The sequence below is a fragment of the Cricetulus griseus genome, assembly GCF_003668045.3.
Source record: "Cricetulus griseus strain 17A/GY chromosome 1 unlocalized genomic scaffold, alternate assembly CriGri-PICRH-1.0 chr1_0, whole genome shotgun sequence".
Lineage (NCBI taxonomy): Eukaryota > Metazoa > Chordata > Mammalia > Rodentia > Cricetidae > Cricetulus > Cricetulus griseus.
In genome coordinates, this window is record NW_023276806.1 from 100427129 (window position 1) to 100448638 (window position 21510).

The 21510-nt window shown below is 42.1% G+C and overlaps 1 long non-coding RNA gene across 1 annotated transcript; it reads left to right on the plus strand.

The window, feature by feature from the left end:
- Positions 1-5630: 5630 nt before the first annotated feature.
- Positions 5631-8795, plus strand: LOC118239605. The gene is made up of 2 exons (XR_004772198.1): positions 5631-5748; positions 8646-8795. It is a non-coding gene; the product is annotated as an uncharacterized LOC118239605 (long non-coding RNA).
- Positions 8796-21510: the final 12715 nt, after the last annotated feature.

Here is a 21510-nt window from a genome sequence, read left to right on the forward strand (position 1 = left end):
TTTTCATGTATTGAAAGTGATACCGCACTGCGGAAATATGCACAATCACTACATGTCAATTAAAACCATGTTTAAAAAGACTGGGATGGGGCTGGAGAGACAGCTCAGACTGTGTACTACCTTTGCAGAGGACTCAGGTTTTCAGCACTCACAACCACTTGTAATTACAACTCCAGGAGATCAGATGCCCCCTTCTGCTGGCCCCTCTACTCACAGGCACATATACACATAGTTAAAAATAAAATCTTTTCAAAATGCAATCCATTCTGGCTAACTACAGTTCACTATGTAGTACAACAGACCCTCTAAATGGATTCTACTGGTGTAACTGAAAATTTGTACTCTTGACCATCTCTTCAAACCCATCCTGCTCTCCGCTAGCACACCCATGTCCTGCTTGTCTTCCTGCATCTCTGGGTTCATCCACACTATCTCAGTTAACAGGTTCTTTTTCATGTGATGGCTGAATAATATTTTGTTGTGTGAATACTCCATGTTTTCTTTTTTTTTTGTTGTTTCATCCATTGACAAATACTTCATTTAATCTTATAAACCGGCTGTCGTGATCGATGCTGCTTGAAGGTGTGGGTGCAGGATCTCCGTGACACACTCACTTTATTCCCTCTGGCTGTATAACCAAGAGTGGGGGCTGCTGCATCACACTGAAGCTTTAGTTTTAATTTCTCCTCAATGCCTTTTGACATGACAGCCTTTAGGCTGCTAAGCCACTGCTCTTCAGTTGGGGTGAATGCCAGTTATGGATCCAAAACTCAGGGAAGACGAGATGAGCTTCGATGGAGGGATGAGTTGCTGGAGATGCCCGTCTGTCTTTGTGGTTTTACTCGCCCTCGATAGCGTTTGCATGTATGCATCCTTTCTTCCCACTTTTCTTAGGCACAACCTGGGCTGACCATTGCATCATTTCCTGTAGCCAGTGTTTGCCAGACTCCACTAATGTACATGATAATACTCTGAATCCTGCTAAAATGTGGATGTGGATGGATCAATGTATCTGTGGGAAGGCCTGAGATATCGTGCACTTTATCCCCCGCCCCCACCCAGGGAGTGGGAAATCTGGAGGATCTGCACACAAAGACTCTGGACTCATATTTCCTGTTAGGCAATGACTTGAGCAGGTCCCTCATTTGCCAGGCTGCACAAAGCATATTTCCTTATTTTACTGCCAAGGCCCATTATTCACATATGCTATGTGTTTTGTTCTTCAAAAATGAGTCCTGCCTGTCCTACATAAAGTTCATATTTGGGCTTCCTGTAGCAACACAAACTTTTCTCCTGGTGGTGTTAACAGGGTTGGTGGTGAGACCCCAGGAAGAAGGCTGTTGGAGGAAAGAGGTTCATCTTGTTGGAGGAGCTGGGCTACTTACAAGGCAGATAACGTTCTGCAGCTTGCTGAATTGATGGAGGGAAGCACGGGGACTCAGACTCACCTATTTTTCATTCTTTGAATGAAGTCTATCTTCTGAATTACATGAGCCGTGTGAAGCAGGGAAGAGAGCAATGGTTCTGGAAACAAAAACAGAGTTCTTATCTTTTAATACAGAAGAGAATGCCTCAGGATATTATTACTTGTGATTTATGGGGTGCATAGCAATATGACCAGTGTCTCACCATAGCCGACAGAAGACTCTGACCCTCTGCCTTTGATGAACTCTTGTAGTTTCCCAGGGGCAATTTTCCACTGAAGGAGAACAACTGCATCACAAAATTCTGACTTAAAAAATCATACTGAATGAGCAACTAGTAAACTCAGCTTCTATTCTGATCATAGATTTACCATCTACAATTCCTAAACCTTCTCACCACTAAGAGGTTAGGGTAATTATACTGGCTCTTAAGGTTTAGTTGTGAATGAAATATCTTTGAGTATATTTATTAGTTAGTCTTAATTTTGAGTGGGGCTGAGGATGTGACTTGGCTGGGCATGGTGATACACGCCTTTAATCCCAGTACTCGAGAAACAGAGACAGGTGGATCTTTCAGTTTGAGGTCAGCCTGGTCTACACACACACACACACACACACCACACACACACACACAACACACACACACACACACACACACACAGAGAGAGAGAGAGAGAGAGAGAGAGAGAGAGAGAGAGAGAGAGAGAGAGAGAGAGAGAGAGATATCCAGGACAGCCAGGGCTACACACAAAAACCCTGTCTCAGAAAAGAAAAACAAACAAACAACCCCCCCCCCACACACAAAAGTGATTGCCACACCATGAGGTTTGGATCCTCTGCACCCACTCAAAACAGCTGGTTGCAGCAGTGAGGTGAGCACCCAGGGTCCCAGTGCCGGGAAGGTGGACACACGTGCATTCCTGGGGCTTGCTGGCTGGCCAGCCAGTCTAGTTGAATTGGCGAGTCCAGGTCCTAGTGAGAGACCTTGTCTCAATAAAAATTGTGAAGAAAGATTGAGGAACAAAACCCGATGTTAACCGCTAGCTTCCACATGTACATAGACACACATGCACCCCAACACACACACACATTCACACACACATACACACACACATACACACACATTCACACATACATATACACACACACCCTATGAATACATATACCATACACAAAATATTGTTCAGAACTCAACTTTTTGAATATATATCAGGTTTTATTAACAAGATAAAACTTTGCAAATAAATGAAACCAGCTAAACAAACAAAATAGAGACGGATTGCTTCCTTTAGAGACAGTGGTGAATGAGGAGGTAGCCTGGGTACTTTCCTGCCTTCTTGTTTCTCTGATTTCCCAGAACTTTATCTTGGGATAATGTCAGACTTAAACAGACAAATTGCAAGAACAGACCAAACAATTCTGGCATAATTTCCACACTAAATTTAATCCTATTTGCATCCTCTTTCTTCTTGTTTGTGCATCTATATTTAAATGTTATTTTCTGACCTGATTAAGAAACATACATATCCCTTTATGCCCAAACACTCTAAGTATTATAAACATTATGTTATTTTCTTACATAGCCATAGTGCAATTATCAAAATCAGCAAATTAAATTAATGATATTATTAAATCTATTGACACCAAAATCTGTCAATTATCTTAATAATGTCCTACAGCCACAATAAAACATAGTTTTCGTTGGTTTAAGATCCAGGCAAGGCTCAGGCGTTATATATAGATGTCCTGTTTCTTTTTCTTTCTCATTTTTTTTTTTTTGCTTCCTTAACCCCAATCATCAACCCAGTCATTCTCTGTTTCACAAAGAGGGTAGATTTTTGACCTTAAGAGATTTCACGGAGGCTGAACAGACAAATGTTATTTTAACAAGCAACTGTAAAAGGCTGTGAGGGAGTCCCAAGGTTGAATTCTGAGAATACGAAAGTCATAAAATAAGGGAGTTATTAAGAAAGTTATAAAAACAACACAGTTATTATAAAAAACACAGAAGTGAATCAAGCAAAAATAAAAGTCCTCCTCCTAGTCCTAGCTCTCATTTGAATAAAGAGTTCAGGATTTTGCTATATTGTTTCAAATATTTTCTATGCTCATAAAATATATGAATTTACAGCGTATGCTTTTTAAAATGAAAATGAGGCCATACTATAAATATTATCCCATATCTTTCTTTTTAAAAATACACTAGTGTGTTATACAGCCACGTGAGAGTGGACTTTTGCATCCCTGTTGAGGACTCCCAGTCTGAGTCCAGCTCTTCTGCCTCACCCTTGGTGATAGCTCTGATTCATTGAGAGCCTTGGGAAGAGCCTTGTTCATAGCTAGGTGATCAAGTACCAAGGAGAGTTCGGGATGCAAAGCCTTTCTGGAGTTTTGAGTCTTTCTTCCTTCTCCTTAATGGTATACAGAGAGCTTTCCCTTAGTTTATGCCCATTCTTGGAAAACCTCCTGCGGGTAGCTAACTTGGGAAACCTTGATCATACTTGGGTCGTATACCCTGACACTAACCCACTCCCAGGTTGAAAACATAGATATGAAAAAAAATGCTGAAATAACACTTCCACTCACTAAAGTCTGTCTCTTGACAGTACTGGACACTTACATGAGTGCACGTGCACAAACACACACACACACACACACACACACACAGGCACACACAGGCACACACAGTCTTTGTAAAGTTTCTATAATCACAGTTCCCCCCACCCTGGGTGTTGTTTTCTAGCTATTTGGATAGTCTTTGATCTGTATCCCAGATTAGCAGTGCAGCTGTTCTCCAGGCTTAGACATACTTGCCGGATCTTGGAGGACTTTACCGGGTTCTTGCAAGTGTAGGCTGAGCCTCTTTAACGAAGCCAGTCTTAAGGATTGCCGTGGGCTGCTTTTCCTTTGGTCCTGGTCTGCATTCCTCAGGACCTTTCTGACCTTCAACTTTATTTGTTCTTTGCTCACCCTGACCTTATGGTACTTTTAAACCCAGAGGCCACCAGGCTGTGAAGAACCCAAGTTATATGTGCATTTGATGGCCATATTAGTGGCTTTCCCATTTTGCTTCTCCTCGACAGCCTTTGGCCTTGAAAGCTCTTTGGAGCAGGGTCTGTTTTCCTATAACTGCCTTCTTGCACTTGTTGGGCAAAATCGGAGCAGTGATTGAGTCCTCAACACCCTTATGGCACTGCAGAGTAATAACATTTATCACACTTCTTGTTTAAGCCCTTTGGAGAATGACATTTCACAGTGTAATTTTGTGCCACTGATTTGTCCCTCGTGAGTTTTAACTTTCAGGGTAGAATTCCCTCTTACGGCTTCACCCTTTTCCTATTTTGTGTATCTATGAGAAGTTGCACAAGTCAGGCATAGCAAATGGAATCAGGTCATGCTCCCAAGTGCCCTTCACCTCAAGATTCCTGATTGGTTTTTCCTTATGAGTTGTGAGCAGGCCCAAATTACCTCACCTCTAGCTGCCCTTTCCACTTTATGAAACAGGGCACTAAGAGCGACACTGCTCTAAAAATCCCCGGATGACCTGCAGTTTGCTTCTTTTTATTATCCCTTAAACAATGTCCCAGTAATTGAAATCTCAAGTAGCAGAGTTTTGTGATCCTGTCACTTAGCATTTAGCTATGTTTGGCTTGTTTGTTTGTTTATTTATTTATATTTAAACCCCAGAGAGGTTAGAGTCTGCCTTTGGGACCCGAGGGACCCAAACCAAGACTATCAGTCATTCACTCAACAGCAAGTAGTTAAACAGGGGTCTTAGCCACCACACTTATTTGAGAGTCAGAAGGAGGAAAAGATGGAGAGGAACTCCAGGAACCTCAGGCCATTTCAGAGGGAGCAGCAGGGGGAGCAACATGGGCATTGAGATTTATACTGCATGATACATTTTATTTATTTATGGGGACATGGTATCTGTTTTTTCCCCGTATGGTAATTTATCAGTGAGTTCATCCTGATTTAGTGGTGCATGGAGGACACCTGGTGCTAATTCCCCTTTATTTCATATATTTCTTCTACCTTAGCTCATAAAGCGTCAATGCTGCCACTTCCTTTATCATCCATCTGTATTTCCTTGCGAGTCCCGCTCTTCTTGATCTATGGCGCAAGCCCTCCTTTCCCACCCCTTTGTCCTCTCTTCACAGATTGCATTCCTCAGTATTGACGTTTCACTCACTTGATTTATCCCAACAGCTTCCCTGATGCCAACCAGCTCATAATTCCCTTTCTGGGAGCATCACTTCAAGGCCTTCCTGGTTATTTCCCTTGGCTCCTCGTATTTGTGGATCGACGCCTAAGAGATTTACTGGTGATTTGTCCTCTCTTCTAGTTTTCTGTTTGCTTAGATCCAAACCACAGGTGCTAAGTGGTGAGCCCCCAGCCCCCACAGCAGGGTATCTGGAATTCTATGAGTTGTAAGCTCATTCTTGCTGGGGTGTACTGGAGGGTCCTATCTTGGCAGAAGGGCCATCCTGGATTTGCTTCAAGGCGAAGGCTTGTCCTTTTGCATTCAGTGAAACCTTGTTAATCCAGGACTCCTTAACTGAATCCCATGGAGCTTCTGGAAGGCGAGGGCTGGATAATGAGATTCAAAGGGAATTATCTTTGAAAAAGAGGAGCATATCTGTAAGAAATGCATGTGAAAGTTTGCTTCTTTCTCATTTTAGGACGATATTTGTGTGTTCTGACCAAACCATAGTCACAGATACATGTGGTATGGAAGGACACAGGAGAAAGTCAGAAGAGGTATTTTTTCTCTTTCTGAATTCTCATGATGATGACATTAAAATATTCAATGGTACATTGTCACAGACTTCCAGATGCCCTGATTTTATGAGCTTTCTTGGACCAGTTCCTCTGATTCTTCACTAAGATGTCCTTACATATGATGTATTAGAGATGGTTTGTAGGAAAATCGAACTTATTTTAGGACCCTCCCCATCATTTAAAATTACATTGCCACAGAGGACACTTTCCATGCTGTAGCTGTGCTCCATAAGATGTGTGGAGCTGGGGTCTCCCAGTGATGTGCTGGCTGTGGGCTATGATACTGATCCTGGCTCACCACCTGACAGTGGATAAAAGACTTTCAGACTGTGAGTAGTGTGTTTGGCATTTGAAACGGCCTCCAAAAGGCTTATGTGTTGAAAACTGGGCCCTCATCTGGTGGTTCCGTCGTTGTGTGGTGATTGGCTCACAAAGGCTGCAACCACTCAGTGAACTAATTCATTGATGAATTCATAGCTGAATGGGTTGTTAGGAGGTGGGGCCTAGTTGGAAGAGAGTCCCTTCTGTCCATCTCCATTTCCTGGCCACTGTGAGGTGAGTATCTGTGTTCTGTTACCCATTCTCTGCTATTACACTTTGCTTTACCACTGGCTTACAGTGACCACAGAACTAAGTGATTGAAATCCCTAGCTATGGTTGGTTTTAATGTCTACTTGCCACAAATTAGTATCACCTGAGTAGCAGGTCTCCATGGAAGGACTGTCTTGGTTGCCTTATTGATGTGGGAAGACCCATCCTGATTGTGGGAGGCACCTTCTGCTAGCAGCCCAGACAAAAAAGTGTAGCAGAAGGAAGGCTCTTCCTTGCTTTTTGCTTGCTTGGCCTTTCCTCCTGCAGCCTGGTTGGTTTACCCAGTTACTGGTGCTGCTGCTGCTGCTGCTGCTTGCTTCCTTTGCTCATGTCAGGACCAGTGTCTCCAGGCTTCCACTGTGGACTAAGAGCCAGCAACTCTGCTGGCTTTTCAGCTCCAGATTGGGACTGCTGAGTACCCAACCTTGTGGGACTGAGAAGCAACTAGGATGTTGGTTGACTTCCCCAGTGTGAGCCAGCCACCTGTAGGGCTACTCTGACTGATGAGTACCCATTCAAACACATAAAGGGTTCTCAGCCTCTCAGGTGTGAGGAAGCTGCTGATATTTGAATATAAATAGATGGAACACATCTTTCATCCATCCCATTGGTTCAGTTCTTCTAGAGAGCCCTAATATACCTCTGAAAACATGAGCTTAAAAATACCTTTCTCGAAGTTGCTTTGGCTAGGTATTAATCACAGTGACAAGAGCCGACAGGCAAACTGAGTGGGAACACTGGTCAACAAGCCATTTCCTGACTCCATGTTTCTGAGGAAGTACTGGTGGTGGAGACACTGCAGTACCTTTCCCTCACTAACATTATCCTGTCTGTGGGAATAAAGGAGACAAGTTGACCTCCACATCCTAAAAGCAACTTTAAAGGGGTTTCTGTTGTAGCGGAGGAATTTGGGAAGTTGTAAGGAAGAGTTCCCTAGCTCTGAGGAAGTCACATTGCTTGCACTGTTGTATAATCACATCCTCAACAGTGCTTTAGAAGTGTTTTTCACTTGCAGGGAAGACCACAACAGGCAATTTCAGCTTGTGTTTTCTGATAGCAATACACGGATTTCTGCCCTCAAAGTGTTCCTGGGAGCCCATGAAATGAGAGCAGGCTTATTGGTAGCTCACCTGAGTACAGAAAAGCAAAACAGTGACCACAGATGGCAAGAGAAAAACAAGCCAGACAACAAAATAGAGTAAGAAGTATCTCTTTAGCATAACACACAGTAGAAAGTCAAACTATTTTCCTTAAACTCTACTGTTGAAAGAGAACAAAGGTTATAAAAAAGAGAGATGGTGTCTCTTCTTGAGTGTACAAAAGAGAAAACAGTATTGCTGATATCATTCAAGAAATCAGCAGTTGAAATCGGAAGTATGACTAGCGTGTCCAAAGGGCCTGTCTACTTCACTCATCCAGCGCAGAGCTGAACATGCTTCACACATGCCTATGAGGACGATCCAGAGTTAAAAGAAGCAGCATTCGTCATGGTGCTCTAACATTCACAATCAGTTTTACAAATCCAACCAGTCCTCACCAGCTGAATCTCTGGAGTTCTGTAAAGAATTTAATTATCTTATTGTAAGATGATATATTGTCTGTACTTAGGATTAAGCTTCAGATGTTGACTAAAATGTGTAGACTGATGGCTTTTAGCAAGAATTGATGACAGGATCTGAAACAGAGCAGACTCCTAAGTGTTGGGCTATGGCTTGTCCTTCAGCTGGCTTCTTGAAGACTTCCCTTTTAAAGTCAGTGAGAAGTACTGATCTACCATTTATGAGGGGCATAATTTATCTGCATTGATTAAAATGATCAAGTGTGCAATGACAGCTCTTTCTATTCCAGGTAAATGCCTCCTTTGTGCTTTGCAGACAAGAGTTTCTGACATGTCACAGGAAACGCTGAAGAAGTCACTCTTCGGGGTGTGTTTTCATCCAGGAGGCAGTGTGAGATGGATTAATGGCAAATCACAATAAATTATTTATCAGATAATAAGTGTGATAATTGTCCTTATTTATCACCAGTATAACTTGCCTTGTTCTCCTGTCATGCATTCCATCAAACCCTCCCTGCAGATTTGCTGGTTAAAATAGACAGTCAAAAGGTCATTCCAACAATTTTTACTCATAATGACACACTGATTATCTCCTAATTGAGAAATGTAAACTAGAGGCTCTGGAAGTAATGTGAGTGACCCTTGTATTGCTAACATAGTGGAGAGAGTCACTGGGAACCTCATTCATCCTGCCACCCAGCACAACCCGCAGTCATTTTGATGTGCTTCTAAATTAATTGGAAATACCTTTTTTTTTTTTTTGTGGAGGAGGGGAAGAACAAAAACAAAACCAAGAACAACCTGCATGCCCAAATTTGTTGCAAAAGAAAAAGTAGTGCTGTAACATACCTTTCACTCTGTACTGTCCTTCTGGCAGCTAATCCATTGAAGCTTAATTGTAATTATCCACCAGGTCCGAGCCTGGAGAGGAATACTGATTACTGCTACGTGCATTTCCCTGGGTAAGACTGTGTGCATATTGAGCCTGTTGCAAAGTTTCGAGTACATTTATTTCTATTGGCAGCTGTAATGGATCATTGGTCATGAGCTATTTCTGGATTTGGTGTAATGAGAGAAAATAATTCCACCTTCCTTGTATAGAATTCTTTAAAGATTGTCAACACAAATGAAAATATTACAAAAGTAGATTGGAGCACATTTATGCACCTCTGCTTTGGGGTCAGATCTACGGTCCCAAAGGACTTAATTTATTTTCTTATGGTTTACATGTCCATCCAGACATTCATATTCAGTTGTATTCATGCACGTTTCCCAAATGGTCTTAATGGGACTTGTGCTTCAGTCTGGATAGTCCCCTAAAGACCAATGTGTTAAAGGTTTGATCCTCAGGGTGGTGCTACAGGAAGAGGGTGGAACCTTTGAAAGATGTAACCCAGAGGGAGGACTTGAGGTCATAGGGTGGTGTGCCTTTGAGGGGACTGTAAGACTGTAATTTCAGTCATCCTCTCTTTCCTCTCTTACCATGGAGTGATTTTACTCAGCCACATACTACCACCATGGTGTAATTTCTGCCTCACTATAGGCTTAAAGTGACAAGGCCAATCCACCATGGACAGGGGCCTCCAAAACCGTGAGCCCCTTTTTTCATTACAAATTAATTATCTCAGGTATTTTGTTAGAGTGATGGGAAACCAACCAACACAATTGTTCTCCAGGCAAAAATAATTTCACATATTACTATCTTTTCTCTCCCGTCTCTTCTGCCCACCTCCCCAAGTTCAAAGCTCAGTTTCTCTCTCTCCTATGCTCAGTTACTCACATATGTCTACCTTGTCACTTATTTCATAGTCTCTTTGAATCATGCTGCTCTCATGAGACCTATGAACAAATTCTTCTTCCTTTTTTAATTTAAATTAGAAACAATCTTGTTTTACATGTCAATCCCAGTTCCCTCGCCCTTCCCTCCTCTCCTGCCCCCACCAACTCTCTATGCCATCCACTTTCTGTTCCCCAGGGAGTGTGAGGCCGTCCATGGGGATCTTCAAAGTCTGGACAATGTCTTCTAACATGGCTTAAAACCATCTTACTTTGTTTTTGTGAGTCAGGAATTTTGGAGCATTTATGGGTGGCCCTGGCTCAGTGTCTGGGGTTGCAGTCACGATGTTGGCTGAGCTGTAGTCATCTGAAGACTGGACTCAATGCTTCCAGGAAGACTCGCTGGAGCATCTGTAGGTACCGCATTCATTACGGCACGCATCCCTCTGTGAGTCTCACAACATGGCAGCTGGCTTTCCCCAGAACAAGCCATCCAACACAGCAAGGTACAAGCTGTAATGTGGTTCGTGACCTAGCCTTGCAGCACACTCTGTGAGGCCCACACTTTAGTTGTATTTATTGTGGGAGGAAAATGCCCCAGGGCAGAAAAACCAAGCAACAGGGGTCACTGGGGACTTTCTAGGAAACTGGGCACTGCATTTGTGTAGACTCATTTATTTGACGTTAGTTTGCTTTCCTGTTCCTTCTAACCATGCTTAGAAGGTGAGGGGGTGCGGTGCTCAGCTGGTGGAAACGGCAGGGTCCATCCAGCCTTTTGATGCGAGGGTTACATTGGGGAAACAACTCTTCAAACCACCATGGAAGTTCTGTTCATCCTCTTGTCAATCAACTTGGTGATTTCCAGTGTGAGTATCCTAGAAAAGTCCTGTGAAGTGCCTACTAGAACTGCTCTTTAGTTAAACTTAGAGGATGGCAAATTTTATGGCCCACTTAATGGGTCTCACAATCCCTGCATTGGAACTCCTTCTGTTTTTTTTTATTATTATCTATTGTTATTAGATAATTTCACACATTTTACATGTGTTGGCTGCTCTCATCCCTACCTCCATGCTCTTCCATCTTCTTACCACCCTTTTCCATCCTTCCCTCCCCACAAAGTTCTAGCTCATGTCCTTGTCTATTGAGTTTGTTTTGTCATTGTGGTGATTTAAATGGGAATGACCTCCATAGGCTCATGGGTTTAAATGCTTGGCCCCCTATTTGGTGGAACTGCTTTAGGATGGATCAGGAGGTATGGCTTTGTTGGAGGAGGTGTGTCACTGGCTTTGAAATTCCAAGTGTTCATGCCAGGCCCAGCCTCTCACTCTCGATTTCCAATTTGTGGATCAGATATAAACTCTTCTGCTGCTGCTCCAGTGTCTCACCTGCCTGCCTCCTGCCGTGATCCTCATCATGATGGTCATGGACTCACCCTTTGAAAGGGTAAGCAAGTCTTCAATTAAACACCTTCTTAAATTGGTTACCATGGTGTGGTGTCTCTTCACAGCAACAGAGAAGTAACTGAGGCTGTGACCTACTGGGTTTATTCAGAGCTGTCCTTGTGAAAATGGGAACTATTTGTTGGAGCCTGTTGTGATCAGCAAATGAGCACACAGCTAAAGACAGTGACTTCTCTCCTAGAATCTGCCAATATCTAATAACTGGACACTACAGCATAGGACCTTGTGAGCCCTTTCCCTTTCCATGACTGATTGTTGATAGGGTTGGCCTTGTATGGGCCCACAGTTGCTGTGAGCTGATGATTGTTAATGACTGTATCACTTCAGAGGGTGACATTTGTAGCCCTTCACCCCATCTTTCAGCTCTTACAAGCTTCCCTCGCCTTTTGCAGCGTTCCCCGAGCCTTAGAGGGAGTGGTGTGAATGTCTCGTCTTTGGCTAAACCCACAACTGTCACTTATTCTGAGCATCTTGGGCAGCCCTGAATCTCTTAATTCACCACCATTCATTTTAAACAGCTGCTTCTCTGAGTAAGGCTGAGGGCAGCGCTTGTCTGTGTACAAACATAGCTATTTGGAAGGCAATTTGATGGCGTCAATTTAGTTAATTATCAATACTAAGTTCCCTATCGAGACCCTTTTAACAATACTTTTCAAACTCAATTGTCCACAAATGTATTTTTGTTTTTGTCAAACTAATAATACCCTCCCAAGCAAGTTCTCTGGAAAATATGTGTTTTGAAATACTGGTTTACATTGTTAAATGTTCTCATCCTACATTATTCTTAAAAGGGTTTAACCCTTAAAAGGGTTGTCATACAGAAAGCAGCACGTTTTATCTACCTTGGATTCAGATGTTTACCTTGAAAGGCAATCCTAGAATTGCAGCATGTAACCCAGTACCTGACTGCTTGCTTGCCGGGGATCCTCCATTGCCCACCACCTTCACCGTGCTCCCAGAACACTGTTTTATGTTTCTCTATCCTTGTCTGAAATCTTTATAGGAATCAGCCTCGAAGACTTTCAGAGTGCATTAAGCTCCTTCCCCGAGATGGAGGAAAATTTCTCCACCTACATATAAGCTCAGAGAAGCCTCGCTCTGCTGAGAGTAAGCATCTCTTAGTGGTGTGTTTTATGGCCGAAGTGTTTGTCTTGGTATGTTAGCCTCTGGGGCATAACCATTTCTTCTTATGAGCCTGGTGTAGCACTCGGCACACTGTCAGCACTCAACCCGAAATAAATCATCATAATCACAGTTATAAACATAAATCAAGGGGAGCACAATTTTACTTATTTATGGCCTTCCAGGAAAAGCACAATGGAAAAGGCACAGTTATTTTCCCTTATATTATCCTATATCATTTCCAAGCAAAATGTCACGCTGTCCACTAGCCTGTAACCAGGTAATGAAGGATTTGGTATAGCCCCCACAATTCCATGGGGCCAGAGGCAAGAGGTGTGAGGCTAAGAGCTTACATTTCCTAAGTTTGCATAATTAAAACCTGAATTTCTAGGGCTTATTAAGATAATATTTAACATATAATTATCTTGACATTTTAAAAAGGAAAAGTGTTAAGACAAATTATGTGGTAATGTTTAATCACAAAAATCTCCTGGCTGTACTCATTTCTTCAAAGGTCCACTCTCTCTGATTTCCAAGGTGAGCCTACAGCTTAATAAAGATTTTTAGCCTGATGTTTCATCTAACAGTGTATTAGTTAGTGGGCTGGCCCTCTAAGGACAGAAAATGCTTTTATGTCTGGAGTACATTTACCTCTCTGAAATCAGACATCCTTAAGGTTGGGCTTGTCTCTCCCATGACTGTTAATAACAAGCTGTAACAGTCACTTTTGCAGGATTTGGAAAACACACTTATATCCACAAATATGTTTATACAAAAATAACCAAATATACACATGACCCAGCATTCATTACCCCCTCTGGTGCTGGGAGTTGAACCTAGGACTGTGTGCATGATAAGCAAGTCCTCTACCACTGAACTATGCACCCAGTCCACTCGAACATTTGGGAAGGCAATTCTGTTGAACACATACTCTGTTTAAAACATTTAAGTATTTTTCTATTTTAAAAATGGACTTGTACAGTTACATGTATGCATTTATCTTGAAGAACATGGCATTTTGAAGCATGTATGATTTGTGGAGGGGTTGTGTCTATCATGTCATATAGCCACCGGCTTTGTTGGTGAGGACATTTAACATCTACTCTCATTCTTTAAGAATATAATATAGTCCTTAGCTATAGTCATTATCTTTACATTAAATGTAATGAAAGCTCTATGTTTTTTCCAAAAACTGAAATATTTTATATTTCAGGAAGATTGCAAATCCCCTTCAACTCCATCTAAATCTCTTTTAGATTTTGAGACAGAGTCTCACTAAGTGTCCCCAACTGGCCTTGAACTGGTTATCCTTCTGTCTCAGTCTCCGAAGTACTGGGATTGTAGGTGTGAATCATCATATCTGGTATTTTATCTAAATCTTGCTCTTTCGCTGACCTAGTTTTCAACGGTATTCACACTCTAAGTTTGGTTTATATTATCCCAAATGATTGATTTCTTTGTGCTAGCATACATATATACATTCATTTTATAAAATGTATGCTATTGTTTTCTAACATGAAGTCTTATGTTGCACTTAATGTTGTAAATTTGAACAAAATCATGCAATATACAATGAGCATTCATTCCTTTTATTTACTATATAATATCTCACCTCTTGAATAGCTAGTGTTGTATTTAATAATCCCCGTTTTATATAATATTGCAACAAACACTTGTGTATGCTGTAGCTTTTCTAAATGAGTAGGTGTTTAGAGTCATAGAAACGCTGGTCAGATAGAACAGTGTTTGTTTGAACAGGTGGTGAGGAGTGAATGTTGTAATGCTCTCAGCCATCACTGATGACTCTCAAAAACCTTGGTGCATGGCATTTTCAAATGTCAACTTCTTGTCTGGTGAAAAACATAACTAGTGATTTTATTTGTATTTCTCTGATTATTACTATGGGTAATCTTACTGTCAGTCTTTTTTGGCTATTTGTATTCATTTTTCAATGAATTATAAAATTGTTTTATCTTTATTTTTTGTTTTTTGAGATAAAGTCTTACTATGTAATTCTATCCTGGAACTCATTAGGTATCCCAGGCTGGCCTTGAACTTAAACCTTCTTGAGTGCCGGAATCACAGGTATGAGCCACCATGCTCAGCCCTTAGCTTATTTTCTTGTTGGATCATCTTTTCATATTAGTTTAAAAGACTTTTAAAATATTTTCTTGGTGCAAACATTTTACTCTTTTGCCCTCTGCTCTTTTTTTCTTGACAGAGTTTCACCACATAGCCTGGCCTGACACTCACTCAGTAGACCAGAGTGGGTTGTGCTTGAACTCAGAGATCTATCTACCTTTGCAACTGACTGATGGGACCAAAGGCACCTGTTCAGCTTCCCAGTTTGCTTTTTAGACTTCAGATTTATCTAGCTGTTTTTTGCAGAAGAGCCTTTTAAAAGTTTTCAGGAAATCAAATGATGTTTCCTTTTTTAATTTTAGAAAGCCAGAGTCCTTCCTTCGGTCTGCAGTGAGCTGGTGCAGATGCTGGATGTCAGCTTCATCAGCTCTACATAGAGTTGAAAACCAGCAGTCAATGAGGGGTCCTGATGGAGTTATCAGTGGAGAATCACAGAGAACCCTTTATCTGCGCATTCCACTTTAACAAAGAAGGTGCAATGATTTGATGTCTGAATGCGTTATATTTAGCAGTTCCGTTCCCTTCCTTTGTTTTTCAACTCCATCTAGTTAGACATTTGACAGTCTTGATTGAATGGCTTTCTCATCTGTCACTAACATTCTAACAGCAGTTGTTAGGTGAAACACAAGACAGCATGTTCACTGAGATATGCCCCAGTGCCAGGGAAACAAGGACCTCAGAATGGGATCAACATTACATTTGTTGTCCGGGACTTTCCCTCCTCATGTATGCCTGGCCATGACTCCTTACACTGTTATCTCCTATTTCCAAAACAAATCTTGGGAAATGCTTGCTTTAGTAGAATGTTTTTAGACCAACGTATCAAACTGGGAGTTAGTTAGAGGTCTGGCTCAAGTGACTCCTGCCATGGAGATGGAGAAGGAGTTCTAGGGAGACTGGGAGCCCTGAGGTGCACGGTCCCCCGTGGAACACTCTATATTTGTCACACAGGACAACTGAAAGCGACCATTGCGTGATGACAAACTCTTGTTTTGACGACTTTCTTAAGGTCTTGGATCTTTTTGGATTTATAAGGTGGCATTGAAAATGCCTTGTTTGAACAACCCTTGAACAAATTGGCACAGGAGAACGATTCCTGAACATCATGCCAGAAGCACAGACACTGAGGTCTGCAATTAATAAATGGGACCTCCTGAAACTGAGAAGCTTCTGTAAGGCAAAGGACACAGTCAGTAAGACAAAACGACCACCCACAGAATGGGAAAAAATCTTCACCAGCCCCACATCTGACAGAGACTGATTTCCAAAATATACAAGGAGCTCAAGAAGCTAGCCACCAAAACACCATACAATGAAATTAAAAAGTGGGGTGCAGAACTAAACAGAGATTTTTCAACAGAGGAATCTGAAATGGCTGAAAGACACTTAAGAAAGTGCTCAAAATCCTTGGCCATCAGAGAAATGCAACTCAAAACAACTCTGAGATACCACCTCACACCTGTCAGAATGGCTAAAATCAAAAATACCAATGACAACCTATGCTGGAGAGGTTGTGGAGAAGAAGGAACACTCCTCCATTGCTGGTGGGAGTGTGAACTTGTAAGACCACTTTGGAAATCAGTATGGCAGTTGCTCAGAAAAATGGGAATCAATCTACCTCAAGATCCAGCCATTCCTCTCTTGGGTATATACCCAAATACTGCTTGTCCATACAACAAGGACATATGTTCAACCATGTTCATAGCAGCATTGTTTGTAATAGCCAGAACCTGGAAACAACCTAGATGCCCCTCAACTGAAGAATGGAAAGAGAAAATGTGGTACATTTATACAATGGAGTACTACTCAGCAGAAAAAAGCAATGGAATCTTGAAATTCGCAGGCAAATGGATGGAACTAGAAGAAACCATCCTGAGTGAGGTAACCCAATCACAAAAAGACAAACATGGTATGTACTCACTCATATATGATTTTTAGACATAGAGCAAAGGTTTACCAGCCTATAATCCTCTACCCCAAGGAAACTAGAAATCATGAATGACTCTAAGGGATAAATGGACCCCAGGAATGGGAAATGGCATGAACTCCCGAGCTAATTGAGAGCATGAGGGTAGGGGAGTGGGTGCTGCCACAATAAGAGCACAAGATGAAGAGTAGAGGAGAAGAAATGGAGGAGCAGATATATTGAGTTGGGGGAAGAATAGAGGAGAGAGAGCAGGATGAGAGATACCATATCAGAGGGAGCCACTATAGGTCCGAGAAGAGATCTGGAACTAGGAAGATCTCCAGAGACCTATAAGGATGACACGATCTGACAGTCTGGGCAGTGGAGGAGAAGTTGGCCTAGAAACCCTTCCCCTAGAATGAGATTGATGAATACTCTCTATGCTATTCTAGAGTCCTCATCCAGTGGCTGATGAGAGCAGAGACAGACATCCACAGAAATACACTGAGCTGAAATCTGGAACTCAGTTGAAGAGAGGGAGGAATGAAGAACGAAGGGGTCTGTACCTGGTTGGAGAAACCCACAGAAACAGTTGGCCTGAAAAAGGGAAAGCATATCGACCCCAGATGCTCTTTGGGAGGACAGTACAGGACTAATCCAGCCCCCTGATCATGGATGCCAATGGGGAGGCCCCTGCACTCCTGGGAGCCTCTGGAGGTGGACTGGCGTTTTGCCCTGGTGGGTGGGAGGGACTTCGAGAGCCCATCCCACTTGAAGGGATTCGCTCTGTCTCTGACACATGGGGAGGGGCCTAGGCCCAGCACAGGAAGATTTGGTGGACTTAGTGGAGCCCTGGTTGGGGGCCCTACCCTGCCTGGGGAGTGGCGGGTGGATGGGGTGGGGGGTAGGTTGGAGGTGAGGGAGAAGGAATGGGGGTGGGGGGAGGGAGAGGGAGAGGGAAAGTACATGTGAAAATATTAATAATTTAATAAAAAAATTATTAAAATTCCTAAAAAAAAAAAAAGAAAGAAAATGCCTTGTTTGAGGAGAACTTAAACATAATTACATGGCTGATATCATATAGGATTTTTTTTAAATGGGAACTTTCATAAGCATTATGTGTTTTTTTTCCTTCAACATTATTTTGTCTACTTCCTTGAAAATGAAGCTGCTATGATACAGAGCCTTGGGATTAACAAGGCAACAGTGCTGTAAGAGCATGTGACAAAGATAAGCCAAATCCCCCTTCTCCAGTGTTATCTTTACAACAAATCTGATAGGTAGTAGCAGCAGTATTTTTTAGTACTATAATTATAGCTTTCTCAGGATATAAATCACATACCATATATTTCATCTATTTAAAAATGTCCAGCTCGGTGGTATTTGGGTCAGGTTAGATTGTCATAGTTAAGTACCGTAGACTCAGGACTAGAAGTTGTAGATATTTATTTTTCAAAGGTCATGGTGCTGACAGATATGGTTCTTTGTATCTTCCTTCCTTCCTTCCTTCCTTCCTTCCTTCCTTCCTTCCTTCCTCCCTCCCTCCCTTCCTCCCTTCCTCCCTCTTTCCCCCTCTCTGTCCCTCCCTTTTTCCCTTTCTCCTTCCCTCCCTCCCTTCCTCCCTCTCTCCCTTCTTTCTTTCCTTTCCCCCCTCTTTTGTCTTTTTCATCATTGGCTGTAGAAGCCAGAGCTGTTAGCCTATTCCCTAAGTGCTCTACCATCAAGCTTTTTAGATCACAGTGCTTTTTACATTTTTATTTCAAGATAGGGTGTCACTGAGTTGCCCAGGCTAGCTTTCACCTTACTTCATAGCCCAGACAGGCCTTGAACTTGGGTCCTCCTGCCTCAGTTTCTTGGTAGCTGAGATTACAGTCCTGCACCAGTAGGCCCAGATGAGCCTGGGATCTTAGTGAGGGCACAATTCAGGCTTTTGGGTGGCAGCCTTCTTGCAGTATGCCCTCACAGCGGGATGGGAGTCCTCATCGCTTCCTTTACTTAAAAGGACAGTCATCGTCTTGTGGGAACCTCGTCTTCATCTACAGTCTCTTGAAATTCCTACCTCTGAGTAGCATCCCACTGAGGTTAGGACTTCAATATTCAAACTTTGAGGCACAAACGTTTGGTACTTAGCAAGTGGATTCTGGTTCATTCATGGTCACAAAAAACCATTACTACAACCAATACCTACTTTTACATTTTCGTCATCTCACCTCTCATATTCATTAGCTTCTCTCTGCCCTGGATAATGCTGAATACACCATCTATCTCTATAGACTTGCTTTTACTGGGCCTTTAATAAAATGTAACTGATTGATGTCTGGCCTTTTGTGACTGGCATCTTTTGCTAAGGATATGTTTTTCACCATATTATAGCATGAATTAGTAGTTTACTTTTTCCTAATGCTAGATAATAAGTCGTGTGGCTCTGCCTCATTTTGATGGCTCACTGACCAGATCCTAAGACCTATCCTGTCTCCATTCCTCTAGGTATTGCTGCCATCACTTAATAAATCTAAGCACTTCTGCCATCTATCCAAAAGCCCAGAGAATCTATCCCACAGAATGACAAAAACCCAAACCAGAGCACATGACATACTTGAAGCATATCTATTTATGCTTTCCTCCTTGTTTCCTCTTAAAATGAAGGACCTTTCAGTAACCAGTTTCAGAAGTATTTCTATAACTTGATTCTTTTTTTATGTAAAGTCATTTTCTTTAAATTGAAAAAATTGTATGTGTGTATATGCTTGTTGTGTACCAATGCTTGCAATGCTCATGGAGGCCAGAAGAGGGCATCAGATCCCCTGGAGCTGGAGTTACAGAACCGAGTAGTCAGGTGGGTTCTGTGAACTGAACCTTCTTCCTCAACAAGAGAAAGTGCTTTTGATCTCTGATCCATCTCTGTAGCCCCCCGATGTCATTTCCTTTAACCTCTCTGGGCAGAAACTAAATTCTTAGGCACCTTGAGTACAATGAAAATTACATATAACTTAAAAGCTCCACACAGGAGTTCTGCAAGCCTTCAGGATCCCCCTCACTGTCATTGTGCTACACTGTTAACTTCTGATGCTTCAGTAGCTGATGACAGCGAACAAATTTCTGGCTGACATGTTAGTTATGATTTGAAAGCATGGAGGAGGAAAATGTCTTGAAATCTGTCCTGGTTCCAAATTTGCCAGAACTAAGCATCCTGTTTTCTTCTTCAATATGTTAAATGTGGAGATTTGTTTTCAATGCAAAGCAAACATGATGGCAATGATGAGCAATAAAGCTTGAAATCCACAACTTATTTCAAGATTACCTTGCTTCTGATATCAACCATAGCTATAATGGAACTCTTGAAGTTGAATTTGGACAATGCAACAAAAATCTCTCATATGTGGAAGAGAACACCAATCAATTCAAATGACTTTTCCTTAGAGCCTACTGACGATCACTGTGCCATATACAACGTTAACGGTCAGATGAATGGACCGAGCATCCTTATTCAGCAATTCATTACTTGAAACTGCTGGTTTCACCTGTCTGTAAGAGGTCTTTGTCTATTTTGTACTCCTGTAACAGATGCACGAGGCAGGATAATTTGTGGACAGATACTGATTTCTAATGGCTCTGGAGGCTGGGAAGGGAAGTTCAAGATCAAGGCAGGCAGTGGTAGATTTAGTGTTTTGTAAAGGCAAAGGCTCCACCTTCTGATAGTACCTTGGATGATGCTGGCACCTGAGAGGAGGAACACTTGCTGGCAATGAAGAAGCGTGGGAGAGAGAGAGAGAGAGAGAGAGAGAGAGAGAGAGAGAGAGAGAGAGAGAGAGAGAGAGAGAGAGAAGCTGAGTTTGTTTCTGGATAACAGTCTTCATTCCACACATAAAGGCAGAGACCACAGGACTTTCATCAACTCTTAAAGCCCCATCTAACTGATCCCTTTAACAAGGCAATTAAAGTTCAGCATGAATTTTGGAGTGGTAGATGACAAACCACAGTGCAGGTTAAGTCAATGAATCTGGATTCAGTGTGGCATTTGGGAGGGACTTCACAAATCAGTTGACTTTCAAGTGTCATATTTTATTATTGAGGGCAGAGTCCCAAGAAGCCACGGTATTATTTTAAACCATCAAGTGAAGGTTAGTCTCCCGAGGCTTCATCTAACCCATAGTCCTCAAGACTCAGTGGCGCTTCTGGAAGGACACACTCTTCTTCAGTTTGCTCAGATTTCATACATTTCCCAAGGTTATTATAATTATTACTGGGAAGTTGGTGATTTTGGGTTTGGCCATGGTGTGCTTCCCTATGCCTTCCCAGTGACTGGCATGAGCAGACACACAATGAATGCCCTATAAGTACTTATGGAATGAATGGAGCCCGTGTTCACTTACACTTCACCCTATTTTCTTTCACTGTTTTCAACCTCAAGGTCTGGCTGGAGTATCTATGCTTTTATCAGTGAAACAATTTCTTTCTTAGTAACCTGAATGCATAAGAGAGAGAAGGAAAGGGATGGTTTGGCTGAAGCCCAAAGCAGGAAGCCAGACGCCCTGTCTTTTTGCCTCACTTTGGGGTTGAGAGAAGGTGCATCTCAGTCTAGCACCCAGACTCCAAGGATTACATTCCAGACTCTCCTCTTTTTTTTTTTTTTTTTTTTTTTTTTTTTTTTTTTGAGACAGGATTTCTCTATGTAATAGCTCTAGCTGTTCTGGACTTCCCTTTTTAGTCAAGGCTGGTCTTGAACTCACAGGGATCCACCTGCCTCTG